This window comes from Cucurbita pepo, chromosome 5, assembly GCF_057944985.1.
Source record: "Cucurbita pepo subsp. pepo isolate OVF chromosome 5, ASM5794498v1, whole genome shotgun sequence".
Classification (NCBI taxonomy): Eukaryota; Viridiplantae; Streptophyta; class Magnoliopsida; order Cucurbitales; family Cucurbitaceae; genus Cucurbita; species Cucurbita pepo.
The window spans coordinates 7,736,813-7,754,698 of record NC_141802.1 but is presented as its reverse complement, the minus strand read 5'-3'; the positions used below and the strand labels follow the sequence as shown (position 1 = coordinate 7,754,698).

Sequence of the window (17,886 nt, the reverse complement as noted above, 5' to 3'; positions counted from 1 at the left end):
AAAAAATAAGTGAGTGCATAAAACAGTAAGAGAGTGCTTAAAATCGCCTTATTTGGAAACCCTAATCTGGGACGTTTGAAGTTCGATCGAAATAAACCGAGTCACAATCGACATTTTTCGAAATTGTTTTGGGGAATGATTAGGCTTGATGATTTAGAATAGAATTTCAAAGAAAATAAGTGCATAAAACAGTAAAATAATGCTTAAAATCGAGACCCTAATTTGGAAACCCTAATCTGGGACGTTTGAAATTCGTGCTAAAAAAATCGACTCGCGGCCGACGTTTTTCGAAACTTTTGTGGGTAATGATTAGGCTTGATGATTTAGAATAGAATTTCAAAGAAAATAAGTGCATAAAACTGTAAAATAATGCTTAAAATCGACACCCTAATTCGAAAACCCTAATCTGGGACGTTTGAAATTCGTGCTAAAAAAAACAGAGTCACGGCCGACGTTTTTCGAAACTTTTGTGGGGAATGATTAGGCTTTATGATTTATAACAGAATTTTGAAGCAACAGACTGCATAAAACCGTAACATAGTGCTTACAATCGAGACCCTAATTCGTAAACCCTAATCTTGGACGTTTTACGTACGTGCTAAAAAATCGAACCCTAATTTGTAAACACTAATCTGGGACGTTTGAAGTACGATCGAAATAAACCGAGTCACGGTCAACATTTTTTGAAACTTTTGTGGGGAATAATTAGACTTGATGTTTTAGAATAGAATTTCTAAGAAAATAAGTGAATGCATAAAACATTAAGAGAGTGCTTAAAATCGAACCCTTATTTTGAAACCCTAATCTGGGACATTTGAAGTTCGATCGAAATAAATCGAGTCACGGTCGACATTTTTCGACACTTTTTTGGGGAATGATTAGGCTTGATGATTTAGAATAGAATTTAAAAGAAAATAAGTGCATAAAACTGTAAAATAATGCTTAAAATCGAGACCCTAATTCGAAAACCCTAATCTGGGACGTTTGAAATTCGTGCAAAAAAAAACAGAGTCACGGCCAACGTTTTTCGAAACTTTTGTGGGGAATGATTAGGCTTTATGATTTATAATAGAATTTCGAAGAAACAGACTGCATAAAACCGTAACATAGTGCTTAAAATCGAGACCTTAATTCGTAAACCCTAATCTTGGACCTTTTACGTACGTGTTAAAAAATCGAACCCTAATTTGTAAACACTAATCTGGGACGTTTGAAGTACGATCGAAATAATCCGTCACGGTCTACATTTTTTGAAACTTTTGTGGGGAATGATTAGACTTGATGATTTAGAATAGAATTTCTAAGAAAATAAGTGACTGCATAAAACAGTAAGAGAGTGCTTAAAATCGAACCCTTATTTTGAAACATTAATCTGGGACGTTTGAAGTTCGATCGAAATAAACCGAGTCACGGTCGACATTATTCGAAACTTTTTTGGGGAATGATTAGGCTTGATGATTTAGAATAGAATTTCAAAGAAAATAAGTGCATAAAACAGTAAAATAATGCTTAAAATCGAGACCCTAATTTGGAAACCCTAATCTGGGACGTTTGAAATTCGTGCTAAAAATACCGAGTCACGGCCGACGTTCTTTCGAAACTTTTTAGGGAATGATTAGGCTTGACGAATTAGAATAGAATTTCGAAGAAACGGAGTGCATAAAACAGTAAGAGAGTGCTTAAAATCGAACCCTAATTTGTAAACCCTAATCTGGGACGTTTGAAGTACGATCGAAATAAACCGAGTCACGGTCGACATTTTTTGAAACTTTTGTGGGGAATGATTAGACTTGATGATTTAGAATAGAATTTCTAAGAAAATAAGTGAGTGCATAAAACAGTAAGAGAGTGCTTAAAATCGAACCCTTATTTTGAAACCCTAATCTGGGACGTTTGAAGTCCGATCGAAATAAATCGAGTCACGGTCGACATTTTTCGAAAATTTTTTGGGGAATGATTAGGCTTGATGATTGAGAATAGAATTTCAAAGAAAATAAGTGCATAAAACAGTAAAATAATGCTTAAAATCGAGACCCTAATTTGGAAACCCTAATCTGGAATGTTTGAAATTCGTTCTAAAAATACCGAGTCACGGCCGACGTTTTTCGAAACTTTTGTGGGAAATGATTAGGCTTGATGATTTATAATAGAATTTCAAAGAAACGGAGTGCATAAAACAGTAAAATAGTGCTTAAAATCGAGACCCTAATTCGGAAAGCCTAATCTGGGACGTTTTAAGTACGTAAAAAAAAAAAACCCGTGTCACGGTCGACTGTTTTTTGAAAGTTTCGAGGGGAATCATTAGGCATAAAGATTTAGAATACAATTTCGAAAAAACGGAGTGCATCAAATAGTAAGAGAGTGCAAAAATCGAATCCTAATTCGTAAACCGAAATCTTTGACGTTTGAAGGACGTGCTAAAAAAATCGAGTCACGGCCGACATTTTATTGAAACTTTGGAGGGGAATGATTAGGCTTGATTATTAAGAATAAAATGTCGAAGAAACAGAATGTAAAATATAGTAAAAGTGTGCTTAAAATCGAGACCCCAATTTAGAAACCCTAATCTGGGACGTTTGAAGGACGTGCTAAAAAAACTGAGTCACGACCGACGTTCTTTCGAAACTTTTGTAGGGAATGATTAGGCTTGACGATTTAGATTAGAATTTCGAAGAAACGGAGTGCATAAAACAGTAAGAGAGTGCTTAAAATCGAACCCTAATTCGTAAACCCTAATCTGGGATGTTTTACGTACGTGCTAAAAAATCGAAACCTAATTTGTAAACCCTAATGTGGGAAGTTTCAAGTACGATCGAAATAAACCGAGTCACGATCGACATTTTTCGAAACTTTTGTGGGGAATGATTAGGCTTGATGATTTAGAATAGAATTTCAAAGAAAATAAGTGCATAAAACAGTAAAATAATGCTTAAAATCGAGAACCTAATTTGGAAACCCTAATCTGGGACGTTTGAAATTTGTGCTAAAAAAACCAAGTCACGGCCGACGTTTTTCGAAACTTATTTGGGGAATGATTAGGCTTGATTATTTAGAATAGAATTTCAAAGAAAATAAGTGCATAAAACTGTAAAATAATGCTTAAAATCGAGACCCTAATTCGAAAACCCTAATCTGGGACGTTTGAAATTCATGCTAAAAAAAACAGAGTCACGGCCGACGTTTTTCGAAACTTTTGTGGGGAATGATTAGGCTTTATGATTTATAATAGAATTTCGAGGAAACGGACTCCATAAAACCGTAACATAGTGCTTAAAATCGAGACCCTAATTCGTAAACCCTAATCTTGGACGTTTTACGTACGTGCTAAAAAATTGAAACCTAATTTGTAAACCCTAATCTGGGACGTTTGAAGTACGATCGAAATAAACCGAGTCACGATCGACATTTTTCGAAACTTTTGTGGGGAATGATTAGGCTTGATGATTTAGAATAGAATTTAAAAGAAAATAAGTGCATAAAACTGTAAAATAATGCTTAAAATCGAGACCCTAATTCGAAAACCCTAATCTGGGACGTTTGAAATTCGTGCTAAAAAAAACAGAGTCACGGCCGACGTTTTTCAAAACTTTTGTGGGGAATGATTAGGCTTTATGATTTATAATAGAATTTCGAAGAAACAGACTGCATAAAACCGTAACATAGTGCTTAAAATCGAGACCTTAATTCGTAAACCCTAATCTTGGACGTTTTACGTACGTGCTAAAAAATCGAACCCTAATTTGTAAACACTAATCTGGGACGTTTGAAGTACGATCGAAATAATCCGTCACGGTCGACATTTTTTGAAACTTTTGTGGGGAATGATTAGACTTGATGATTTAGAATAGAATTTCTAAGAAAATAAGTGAGTGCATAAAACAGTAAGAGAGTGCTTAAAATCGAACCCTTATTTTGAAACATTAATCTGGGACATTTGAAGTTCGATCGAAATAAATCGAGTCACGGTCGACATTATTCGAAACTTTTTTGGGGAATGATTAGGCTTCATGATTTAGAATAGAATTTCAAAGAAAATAAGTGCATAAAACAGTAAAATAATGCTTAAAATCGAGACCCTAATTTGGAAACCCTAATCTGGGACGTTTGAAATTCGTGCTAAAAAAACCGAGTCACGGCAAAAGTTTTTCGAAACTTTTGTGGGAAATGATTAGGCTTAATGATTTATAATAGAATTTCGAAGAAACGGAGTGCATAAAACAGTAAAATAGTGCTTAAAATCGAGACCCTAATTTGGAAAGCCTAATCTCGGACGTTTTAAGTAAGTAAAAAAAAAAAACCGTGTCACGGTCGACTTTTTTTTGAAAGTTTCGAGGGGAATCATTAGGCCTTAAGATTTAGAATACAATTTCGAAAAAACGGAGTGCATCAAATAGTAAGAGAGTGCTAAAATCGAACCCTAATTCGTAAACCGAAATCTTTGACGTTTGAAGGACGTTCTAAAAAAATCGAGTCACGGCCGACATTTTATTGAAACTTTGGAGGGGAATGATTAGGCTTGATTATTTACAATAAAATGTCGAAGAAACAGAATGTAAAATACAGTAAAAGAGTGCTTAAAATCGAGACCCAATTTAGAAACCCAAATCTGGGACGTTTGAAGGACGTGATAAAAAACTGAGTCACGACCGACGTTCTTTCGAAACTTTTGTAGGGAATGATTAGGCTTGACGATTTAGAATAGAATTTCGAAGAAACGGAGTGCATAAAACAGTAAGGGAGTGCTTAAAATCGAACCCTAATTCGTAAACCCTAATCTGGGATGTTTTACGTACGTGCTAAAAAATCGAACCCTAATTTGTAAACCCTAATGTGGGAAGTTTCAAGTACGATCGAAATAAACCGAGTCACGATCGACATTTTTCGAAACTTTTGTGGGGAATGATTAGGCTTGATGATTTAGAATAGAATTTCAAAGAAAATAAGTGCATAAAACAGTAAAATAATGCTTAAAATTGAGACCCTAATTTGGAAACCCTAATCTGGGACGTTTGAAATTTGTGCTAAAAAAACCAAGTCACGGCCGACGTTTTTCGAAACTTTTGTGGGGAATGATTACGCTTGATGATTTAGATAGAATTTCAAAGAAAATAAGTGCATAAAACAGCAAAATAATGCTTAAAATTGGGACCCTAATTCGGAAACCCTAATTTGGGACGTTTGAAATTCGTGCTAAAAAAACAGAGTCACGGCTGACGTTTTTCGAAACTTTTATGGGGAATGATTAGGCTTTATGATTTATAACAGGATTTCGAAGAAACGGACTGCATAAAACCGTAACATAGTGCTTAAAATCGAGACCCTAATTCGTAAACCCTAATCTTGGACGTTTTACGTACGTGCTAAAAAATTGAACCCTAATTTGTAAACACTAATCTGGGACGTTTGAAGTACGATCGAAATAAACCTTGTCACGGTCGACATTTTTTGAAACTTTTGTGGGGAATGATTAGACTTGATGATTTAGAATAGAATTTCTAAGAAAATAAGTGACTGCATAAAACAGTAAGAGAGTGCTTAAAATCGAACCCTTATTTTGAAACCCTAATCTGGGACGTTTGAAGTTCGATCGAAATAAACCGAGTCACGGTCGACATTTTTCGAAACTTTTTTGGGGAATGATTAGGCTTGATGATTTAGAATAGAATTTCAAAGAAAATAAGTGCATAAAACAGTAAAATAATGCTTAAAATCAAAACCCTAATTTGGAAACCCTAATCTGGGACATTTGAAATTCGTGCTAGAAATACCGAGTCACGGCCGACGTTTTTCGAAACTTTTGTGGGAAATTATTAGGCTTGATGATTTATAATAGAATTTCGAAGAAACGGAGTGCATAAACCAGTAAAATAGTGCTTAAAATCGAGACCCTAATTCGGAAAGCCTAATCTGGGACGTTCGAAGTACGTAAAAAAAAAACCGTGTCACGGTTGACTTTTTTTTGAAAGTTTCGAGGGGAATCATTAGGCCTGAAGATTTAGAATACAATTTCGAAAAAACGGAGTGCATCAAATAGTAAGAGAGTGCTAAAATCGAACCCTAATTCGTAAACCGAAATCTTTGACGTTTGACGGACGTGCTAAAAAAATCGAGTCACGGCCGACATTTTACTGAAACTTTTGAGGGGAATGATTAGGCTTGATTATTTAGAATAAAATGTCGAAGAAACAGAATGTAAAATACAGTAAAAGAGTGCTTAAAATCGAGACCCCAATTTATAAACCCTAATCTGGGACGTTTGAAGGACGTGCTAAAAAAACTGAGTCACGACCGACGTTCTTTCGAAACTTTTGTAGGGAATGATTAGGCTTGACGATTTAGAATAGAATTTCGAAGAAACGGAGTGCATAAAACAGTAAGAGAGTGCTTAAAATCGAACCCTAATTCGTAAACCCTAATCTGGGATGTTTTACGTACGTGCTAAAAAATCGAACCCTAATTTGTAAACCCTAATGTGGGAAGTTTCAAGTACGATCGAAACAAACCGAGTCACAATCGACATTTTTCGAAACTTTTGTGGGGAATGATTAGGCTTGATGATTTAGAATAGAATTTCAAAGAAAATAAGTGCATAAAACAGTAAAATAATGCTTAAAATCGAGAACCTAATTTGGAAACCCTAATCTGGGACGTTTGAAATTTGTGCTAAAAAAACCAAGTCACGGCCGACGTTTTTCGAAACTTTTGTGGGGAATGATTAGGCTTGATGATTTAGAATAGAATTTCAAAGAAAATAAGTGCATAAAACAGTAAAATAATGCTTAAAATTGAGACCCTAATTCAGAAACCCTAATCTGGGACGTTTGAAATTCGTGCTAAAATAATAGAGTCACGGCCGACGTTTTTCGAAACTTTTGTGGGGAATGATTAGGCTTTATGATTTATAATAGAATTTCGAAGAAACGGACTGCATAAAACCGTAACATAGTGCTTAAAATCGAGACCCTAATTCGTAAACCTTCCTCAAATGTTCTGCATGTTCATCGTTTGTCTCGTAATAAACCAAGATATCATCAATGAACACAATGACAAAAGAATCCAGAAAATCCTGGAATACCCGATTCATCAGCTTCATAAACACTGCAGGGGCATTAGTCAAGCCAAAGGACATCACGACAAACTCATAAGGCCCATACCGAGTACGAAAAGCTGTCTTCGGTATGTCATCTTCTTTGACTCTTATCTGGTGATAACCAGAACGAAGATCAATCTTCGAAAATACCGCTGCCCCTTGAAGCTGGTCAAACAAGTCATCAATTCGCGGCAAAGGATACTTATTTTTAATGGTCACCTTATTCAGCTCCCTATAGTCAATACAGAGACGGAGTGTGCCGTCCTTCTTTTTCACAAACAACACTGGAGATCCCCATGGTGACACACTAGGTCGTATGAATCCCTGGTTCAACAATTCCTGTAATTGCAACTTCAACTCTTTCAATTCCGCGGGAGTTATCCTATAAGGAGCTTTAGAGATAGGTGTTGTCCTTGGTTCTAGTTCAATACCAAAGTTGACTTCCCGCTCTGGTGGTAAACCAGGTAATTTATCAGGGAAAACATCCAGGAATTCATTCACTACAGGTACAGTTGATACATCTGTATCCACTCGTCCCACTTCTACCACACTAGCCAGGAATGCCACAGCACCGTGACCAATTAACTTCCTAGCCTTCAAAGCAGTAATTGTCTTGGGAACACTTCCCAGCTTCGTACCCTGAAACCGGAAGCTCTTTCCCATCGAGGGGTGAAAAACTATCTCCTTCTTATAACAATCGATACTGGCATGATGAGCAGACAGCCAATCCATGCCCAAAATAATATCGTAATCATACATATCTAGCACCATTAACAACACGTCTAATGGTTGGCCGGATACTTCTACTTTATTCAGTTTCACCTTTTCACGGGTCATCAATATGACTCTTGAAGGTGTAGAAACTAAAATCTCATAACCTAAAGGCTCTACTTCAAGTCGGGCTTGACAGACAAACGATAATGATATAAAAGAATGCGTCGAGCCAGAATCGAATACAGTATAAGCAAAATAGCCAGAATGGGTAAAGTACCTGTCACCACAGTGCTGGCATCCCCCGCTACCTTGCTTGTCGTGGCAAAGGCTTTACCTCGAGCCTGAGGATGTCCCCCGGCACTCAACTGACCCCCTCCTCCACCTGGAGCAGATCGCTCGGGGCGCATCATATTAGGGTTCTTTGCACTACGACATACTCAGGCGAGATGACCAGTCTTGCCACAGTTATAACATATCTTGTCTGCAGCATTACAAGATCCCGCATGAGTTAACCCACACTTACTACAACCTGCCCTCCCTTCACCTGAATAAGGCCGACGATCAACTCGTTGTGGTACCGTCTGCTGTTGCGAACCCGTGGATATTTAAATAAATTTTTGTTTACCACTTGGTCGTACCTGACTGCTAGAACCCTGATTATTCCTCGGGGTGCTAGCATCTAATTTCACTGCAGCATTATAAGCCGTAACAAAATCTTGAGAAGCATGGGTAGACACGGATCCCTGTATCTCTTGCCTCAAACCCTAAATAAAGAGATCCGTCTTCTCTTCCTCAGTAGCAACCATAAGAGGAACAAATCTGGATAATCGTGTGAATTCCGCCTCATACTCCTCTACTGACCTATTACCCTGTTCCAATTGCATAAATGCTTTTCGGTTTCGCAATCTCGCTAGAGCAGGATAGTATTTCTCACAAAACTCATGTCTGAAGGCCGCCCATGTGATTGTGGCCCCACCAGCCTCCATCTTCGGCTTCTTTGATTTCCACCAAAAATGGGCTGGTCCCTCCAACAAATATGTAGCACACAACACCTTATGATTCTCTAGGCAGTTGTAGAATGTAAACTTTGTTTCAATACATTCCAACCACCATTCAGCTGCCTCAGGATCAGTCCCTTTTCCTCCAAAAGTTGGCGGGGCAAGTTTCATGAAATCTCGTATGTACTCACTCTCCTCTGTCATACATCGTCGGCCATAAGTTACTACCCGCGATGATGCCTCTGTCACCACAGCTGTACCAGGTAGCTCTGTCAACCGTGTTGGAGGTATTACTGTCTGAACACCTACTCCTGGTGCTTCAGACACTAATGTCGTCTGGCCCGATACAGGTGCTGTTGGAGCCGCCTGGCTTCCAAGACCAGCAAGGGCTGCCTGTACCGCTTGGTCCACCCGGCTCTGCACCGCCTGATCTACTTGACTCCCAATCAATGATTGTAATGCCTCCAAAGTAATCACAACAGTCGGCTGATCTCTAGATGCCGACTGAGCAGCAGGCTCCGGAATCGCCTCTGCTGGAGCAGTTCCCTCTACAGGCTGCCCCTCATTTCCCAAGTCCACATTGGACGTACCAGGGTCTAAATTCTTAAATACGACCATATCTGTCACATACATAATTAAGTGGTCATCATCAATTCTTTTAAACTTTTCATACTATTCTTTCATACAATTTAATCATACATCACTTACCTAACCGAGGCGAGATACCGCTGAACTGGACTAAAGGAATCCATACTGTCTATTCTAGACTGTCTACAGAACCTATAACCTAGGCTCTGATACCAACTTGTAACACCCGCTCATCGTCAACGCGATTAACAGGAGTTACCATCGACAATAATAACAGACTCTGATATCCAATCATAAAACTAAAAAAAACAGTACTTTTAAAAACTTAAAACGACCAAAGTAAATTCTTGACAACGAAAACATAATTACATAAACAGACCCAGACATGGATTCCCAGTAGTCTCTAGCCCGCTGGTCTCGTCCTCGGTTGGCATGCATCATCTAAATCTGGAAAGAAAAGTTATAATAATTTTGATGAGTAATTAGATTACTCAGTAAGTAGCTAGCTTATCATTCACGGGTTCATAACTAATCTTTCCAGGTGTTTTTAAGCTTTATTCATCACTGACTCCTAGTAATCTGTTCGTTAATGAGGTATCTCAGCTACCTCCAGCTAGGTTACTGACTCTCCTTCGATATGCTTATCTAGAATTTTCGGACTCGTATGTAAGCCTCGCTCTCGGTCAAATACGGCCCGTCTACTAATTGCTCTGGCGGCCTGTTTATCTCATATACCAACGATCAGGAGTACTCATGCTCCCTGACTTAGCACACAGCGCGTTGGCCAGGAACTCCGCAGGAATTAGTAGACTATCATACTCATATAAATAAGCCATAGCTCAACAACCAATAAGCATATCTAGAGTCATAACCTTTTCATTAACATGCATAACATACTCACAGTTACTGCATGCTTTCATACATGTATAATGTTCAACACATAGAACATTCTGACAATCATTTATATCATGCTTACATCACAGGCAAGCAGTCACAATATACAATAAACACTCAATATCATCAAAGCTCATCATAACATACTAAGCTCTTAATCAGGTAAACAACATACTCACATGTTGTAAAACAAGTTAAGAACTAGTTCATAGATCGATACGCTACTTACTTGGTTTCGAACTCCTTTTCCCCCTTGAATGTACGTTTAATAGTATTTCAACACAATTCCTTCCTATTAGACCTATATTTTATCAATTTCAACATAAGTATAGACCAATTTTGATAGGACAGGTCAAAAGGAGTCGAACGGGACAAACCGGGAGCCAAAATACCTGCTCACGCGCCCTCACGCGCCAACACAAGGTCGGGGTTCGTTTCTCACGCGCCTGATCCGCGCACAATCGCACTTCCACTCGCAGCCTCCCACGCGCCTCGCGTGTCCTTCACGCGCTCGTCTTCAACCTCTCCTCCCTGCAATTTTTTCCCAATCTTTTCCTTTAATACCCGTTGTGTCCTGAAGCAAAAATTTCATCTCTACCGCTCGAATTTCGTTCTGATTTCTTCTACAACTTTATAGATCTTCTAACTACGGTACTAACAAGTCTTATTTCATAACTTATTATGTAGTATGAATCAAGATATCGAGATTTAAAGGTTCGGTGATATGGGTTTTTCGTTACCTTCGAATCACCGTCTGATTCAGCTCGTGGCCGTATCCCCTTCCTCAAATGATTCCTCAGCAACAACTCCTCTTCCTTTACCCTCGATTGATGTCCAATTTTAAGCAACAAAAACTCGAATTCTCAAAAATTTCCTCCTCTGTTTTCTGGGTCGCTAATCTCTCTTCTTCATTTTTCTTCCTTTTTAAAACCTAACAAAGACCCTAATACGCTTCCACATCCTCTAACAATCCACTCATCCATCCCACGCCTCCAGCCTACGCGTCCGCCGCCCCTCATCCCCCTTTACAGCAGCTGCTTCGATATTTTTTTTTTTTAATTATTTTTTTATAATAATAATAATACTAATAATTATTATTATTATTATTATCATCATCATCATCATCATCAAACACACAACAAATAAATACATATTATCATTATTTTAGGTTGTTACAAAAATACAGTAAAAGAGTGCTTAAAATCGAGACCCCAATTTAGAAACCCTAATCCGGGACGTTTGAAGGACGTGCTAAAAAAACTGAGTCACGGCCGACGTTCTTTCGAAACTTTTGTAGGGAATGATTAGGCTTGACGATTTAGAATAGAATTTCGAAGAAACGGAGTGCATAAAACAGTAAGAGAGTGCTTAAAATCGAACCCTAATTCTTAAACCCTAATCTGGGATGTTTTACGTACGTGCTAAAAAATCGAACCCTAATTTGTAAACCCTAATGTGGGAAGTTTCAAGTACGATCGAAATAAACCGAGTCACGATCGACATTTTTCGAAACTTTTGTGGGGAATGATTAGGCTTGATGATTTAGAATAGAATTTCAAAGAAAATAAGTGCATAAAAAAGTAAAATAATGCTTAAAATCGAGAACCTAATTTGGAAACCCTAATCTGGGACGTTTGAAATTTATGCTAAAAAAACCAAGTCACGGCCGACGTTTTTCGAAACTTTTGTGGGGAATGATTAGGCTTGACGATTTAGAATAGAATTTCAAAGAAAATAAGTGCATAAAACAGTAAAATAATGCTTAAAATCGAGACCCTAATTCGGAAACCCTAATCTGGGACGTTTGAAATTCGTGCTAAAAAAACAGAGTCACGGCCGACGTTTATCGAAACTTTTGTGGGGAATGATTAGGCTTTATGATTTAAAATAGAATTTTGAAGAAACGGACTGCATAAAACCGTAACATAGTGCTTAAAATCGAGACCCTAATTCGTAAGCCCTAATCTTGGACGTTTTACGTACGTGCTAAAAAATCGAACCCTAATTTGTAAACCCTAATCTGGGACGTTTGAAGTACGATCGAAATAAACCGAGTCACGGTCGACATTTTTTGAAACTTTTGTGGGGAATGATTAGACTTGATGATTTAGAATAGAATTTCTAAGAAAATAAGTGAGTGCATAAAACAGTAAGAGAGTGCTTAAAATCGAACCCTTATTTGGAAACCCTAATCTGGGACGTTTGAAGTTCGATCGAAATAAACCGAGTCACGGTCGACATTTTCGAAACTTTTTTGGGGAATGATTAGGCATGATGATTTAGAATAGAATTTCAAAGAAAATAAGTGCATAAAACAGTAAAATAATGCTTAAAATCGAGACCCTAATTTGGAAACCCTAATCTGGGACGTTTGAAATTCGTGCTAAAAAAACCGAGTCACGGCCGACGTTTTTCGAAACTTCTGTGGGAAATGATTAGGCTTTATGATTTATAATAGAATTTCGAAGAAAAGGAGTGCATAAAACAGTAAAATAGTGCTTAAAATCGAGACCCTAATTCGGAAAGCCTAATCTGGGACGTTTGAAGTACGTAAAAAAAACTCGAACCCTAATTTGTAAACCCTAATCTGGGACGTTTGAAGTACGATTGAAATAAACCGAGTCACGGCCGACGTTTTTCGAAACTTTTGTGGGAAATGATTAGGCTTGATGATTTATAATAGAATTTCGAAGAAACGGAGTGCATAAAACAGTAAAATAGTGCTTAAAATCGAGACCCTAATTCGGAAAGCCTAATCTGGGACGTTTTAAGTACGTAAAAAAAAAAAACCGTGTCACGGTCGACTTTTTTTTGAAAGTTTCGAGGGGAATCATTAGGCCATAAGATTTAGAATACAATTTCGAAAAAACGGAGTGCATCAAATAGTAAGAGAGTGCTAAAATCGAACCCTAGTTCGTAAACCGAAATCTACGTGCTAAAAAAATCGAGTCACGGCCGACATTTTATTGAAACTTTGGAGGGGAATGATTAGGCTTGATTATTTACAATAAAATGTCGAAGAAACAGAATGTAAAATACAGTAAAAGAGTGCTTAAAATCGAGACCCCAATATAGAAACCCTAATCTGGGACGTTTGAAAGACGTGCTAAAAAAACTGAGTCACGACCGACGTTCTTTCGAAACTTTTGTAGGGAATGATTAGGCTTGACGATTTAGAATAGAATTTCGAAGAAACGGAGTGCATAAAACAGTAACTGAGTGCTTAAAATCGAACCCTAATTCGTATACCCTAATCTAGGATGTTTTACGTACGTGCTAAAAAATCGACCCCTAATTTGTAAACCCTAATCTCGGACGTTTGAAGTACGATTGAAATAAACCGAGTCACGGTCGACATTTTTTGAAACTTTTGTGGGGAATGATTATACTTGATGATTTAGAATAGAATTTCTAAGAAAATAAGTGAGTGCATAAAACAGTAAGAGAGTGCTTAAAATCGAACCCTTATTTTGAAACCCTAATCTGGGACGTTCGAAGTTCGATCGAAATAAACCGAGTCACGGTCGACATTTTTCGAAACTTTTTTGGGGAATGATTAGGCTTGATGATTTAGAAAAGAATTTCAAAGAAAATAAGTGCATAAAACAGTAAAATAATGCTTCAAATCGAGACCCTAATTTGGAAACCCTAATCTGGGACGTTTGAAATACGTGCTAAAAAAACCGAGTCACGGCCGACGTTTTTCGAAACTTTTGTGGTAAATGATTAGGCTTGATGATTTATAATAGAATTTCGAAGAAACGGAGTGCATAAAACAGTAAAATAGTGCTTAAAATCGAGACCCTAATTCGGAAAGCCTAATCTGGGACGTTTTAAGTACGTAAAAAAAAAAAACCGTGTCACGGTCGACTTTTTTTTGAAAGTTTCGAGGGGAATCATTAGGCCTTAAGATTTAGAATACAATTTCGAAAAAACGGAGTGCATCAAATAGTAAGAGAGTGCTAAAATCGAACCCTAGTTCGTAAACCGAAATCTTTGACGTTTGAAGGACGTGCTAAAAAAATCGAGTCACGGCCGACATTTTATTGAAACTTTGGAGGGGAATGATGAGGCTTGATTATTTAGAATAAAATGTCGAAGAAACAGAATGTAAAATACAGTAAAAGAGTGCTTAAAATCGAGACCCCAATTTAGAAACACTAATCTGGGACGTTTGAAGGACGTGCTAAAAAAACTGAGTCACGACCGACGTTCTTTCGAAACTTTTGTAGGGAATGATTAGGCTTGACGATTTAGAATAGAATTTCGAAGAAACGGAGTGCATAAAACAATAAGAGAGTGCTTAAAATCGAATCCTAATTCGTAAACCCTAATCTGGGATGTTTTACGTACGTGCTAAAAAATCGAACCCTAATTTGTAAACCCTAATGTGGGAAGTTTCAAGTACGATCGAAATAAACCGAGTCACGATCGACATTTTTCGAAACTTTTGTGGGGAATGATTAGGCTTGATTATTTAGAATAGAATTTCAAAGAAAATAAGTGCATAAAACAGTAAAATAATGCTTAAAATCGAGAACCTAATTTGGAAACCCTAATCTGGGACGTTTGAAATTTGTGCTAAAAAAATAGATTCACGACCGACGTTTTTCGAAACTTTTGTAGGGAACGATTAGGCTTTATGATTTGTAACAGAATTTCGAAGAAACGGACTGCATAAAACCGTAACATAGTGCTTAAAATCGAGACCCTAATTCGTAAACCCTAATCTTGGACGTTTTACGTACGTGCTAAAAAATCGAACCCTAATTTGTAAACCCTAATCTGGGAGGTTTGAAGTACGATCGAAATAAACCGAGTCACGGTCGACATTTTTTGAAACTTTTGTGGGGAATGATTAGACTTGATGATTTAGAATAGAATTTCTAAGAAAATAAGTGAGTGCATAAAACAGTAAGAGTGTGCTTAAAATCGAACCCTTATTTGGAAACCCTAATCTGGGACGTTTGAAGTTCGATCGAAATAAACCGAGTCACGGTCGACATTTTTCGAAACTTTTTTGGGGAATGATTAGGCTGTTAGGATCGCACAACAACGCACACGCTCGATCTAGATGATCACAAAGAGAAGGATAGAGAGAATTGCAAGGAGAACTCTGGCTTAAAGGATTTTTTATTGATGACTTCAGGCATGTACAACAAGAGAGTACAGAGAATAGAAAAGTACATTTCAAAGCTTTACTAGACGGGATATATATATGGTTCAGTCTACTAAATATAGCTTTACCAGATTTAACCATCTACTATATATAGCTATGTACCATATATAGCTTTACCGGATATAACTTCACCATATATGGCTTTACCAAATATAGCTTTACCGGATATAGCCATTGACCAAGCTATAAATACAGGTAGCAGACTCCATAACTCAACAATTCTCCCACTTGGAGACTGATCCTACACCATACCAATTAGGGCTTTGCATAGCTTTAATTTTCCAACATCAACACATTTTGTCAACATGTCTGCTGGATTCTTTGCACCCTCTATCTTCTCCAAACACATATCGCCTTCTTCCACTAACCTGCGAGTGAAATGGTACCGTCTTCTAATGTGTTTTGTCCTTGAATGATAGACTGGGTTTTTCACCAACTGTATGGCACTCTGACTATCTGTATAAAGGATCTTCTTGCACTGCTTCCGGCCTAATTCTTCTAGATAGTCTGTCATCCATATCATCTCCTTTCCAGCTTCAGCTATGGCCACGTACTCAGCTTCAGTAGATGAAAGAGCAACGCATTTCTGAAGCTTGGACATCCAACTCACTGCTGTTCCATCTATAGTGTAGATATACCCAGATGTGCTCTTGCTGGAGTCTACATCTCCACTCAGATCAGCATCCACAAGACCTTGCGGAACTACTTTGCCATTGCCATAACAAAGTGTAGTATTGGATGTACCTCTCAGATATCTCAGAAGCCACTTCACAGCTTCCCAATGTTCCTTCCCTGGATTTGCCATGTACTTGCTAACAACTCCCACTGCATGTGTTATGTCAGGTCTAGTGCAGACCATAGCATACATCAAACTCCCAACTGCAGAAGCTTATGGAACTGATGCCATGTGCTCACGTTCCTCAACTGTCTTGGGAGATTGCCCCTTTGACAATTTAATATGATTTGCCAAGGGGGTAGTCCTGGGTTTAGCGTTATTCATCTTGAATTTGGACAACATCTTCTCAATGTACTGCTCTTGGGATAGATTTAATGTGCCAGCAGATCTATCTCGAGAAATCCTTATCCCAAGGATCTGCTTCGCTGCACCTAAATCTTTCATCTCAAATACTGAAGACAAGCTTGCCTTCAGGTGGTTTATCTCCCTCATACTTGATCCAGCAATTAGTATATCATCCACATACAGGAGTAGAAACACATAAGAATCAGTGTATTTCTTGAGGTAGCAACACTGATCCTTTTCACTTCTGTGGAAACCACTCTTGCTCATGAAGGAGTCAAACTTCTTGTACCATTGTCTCGGTGCTTGTTTCAGTCCATACAAGCTCTTATTGAGCTTACACACCATGTGCTCCTTGCTTGGAGCTGCAAATCCTTCGGGTTGTTGCATATAGATCTCCTCATCTAGATCTCCATGTAAAAATGCCGTTTTTACATCCATTTGCTCAAGGTGCAAATTCTCCGATGCAACAATACTCAGTAGAATTCGGATAGTAGTTAATTTCACAACTGGAGAAAAGATCTCAGCATAATCAATGCCTTTTCTTTGTGAATATTCTTTAACTACTAACCGAGCCTTAAACCTCCTTCTGCCATCTGGTTCAACCTTGATTTTGAACACCCATTTGTTCAACAGAGCTCTCTTTCCTGTAGGCAGCTCAGTCAGCACCCACGTATTATTCCTTTCAAGTGAGCTCATCTCATCATCCATGGCTTGCTCCCACTTAGTTGAATCTTCCACTTGTAGGACCTCATCAAAGGACTCTGGTTCTCCTTCGTCAGTCAGCAACAGATAGTGTAATGAGGTTGAATATCTGTCTGGTGCTCTGGTAGTTCTGGATGATCTTCTCAACACCTGTTCAGGTGCAACTTGCTTCACGTCTGGTTCTTCAGCAATAGGATCAGCCACGTCTGGTTCTTCAGCAATAGGATCAGGAGTTTCTTGAGCTTCTGTTGTACCATCACTGTGTGAATTTTCTTGCCACTCAAATTCAACTCCCACTTGCTTCGTAGTCTCAGAGTTTATCTTCTCTCTGTCCTTGTACATGACATTTTCATCAAAGGTCACATCACAGTGTCTTAGGATCTTCATATTTTTCTCATCCCAAAACCTATACCCGAACATGTCAGAGCCATAGCCTATGAAGTAGCATTTCACAGCCTTAGCATCAAGCTTATCTCTCTTCTCTGGATCAACATGAACATACGCAGTACAGCCAAAGGTTCTCAAGTGAGAGTACTTGAGTTCTTTTCCTGTCCATACTTCTTCAGGCAATTTGAACTTCAAGGGTACTGACGGCCCTCTATTAATCAAATATGCTGCTGTGTTCACAGCATCAGCCCAGAATGTCTTTGGCAATCCAGAATGAATCCTCATGCTTCTTGCTCGCTCATTCAAGGTTCTG

At 38.1% G+C, this 17,886-nt stretch overlaps 1 long non-coding RNA gene across 1 annotated transcript; it reads right to left on the bottom strand.

The window, feature by feature from the left end:
* Window positions 1-9,694: 9,694 nt before the first annotated feature.
* LOC147792653 (uncharacterized) lies at window positions 9,695-11,170 on the bottom strand. The gene is made up of 4 exons (XR_015420979.1): window positions 11,025-11,170; window positions 10,677-10,815; window positions 10,514-10,585; window positions 9,695-9,837 (listed from the first exon to the last, which is right to left on the bottom strand). It is a non-coding gene; the product is annotated as an uncharacterized LOC147792653 (long non-coding RNA).
* Between the last annotated feature and the right edge of the window lie 6,716 nt (window positions 11,171-17,886).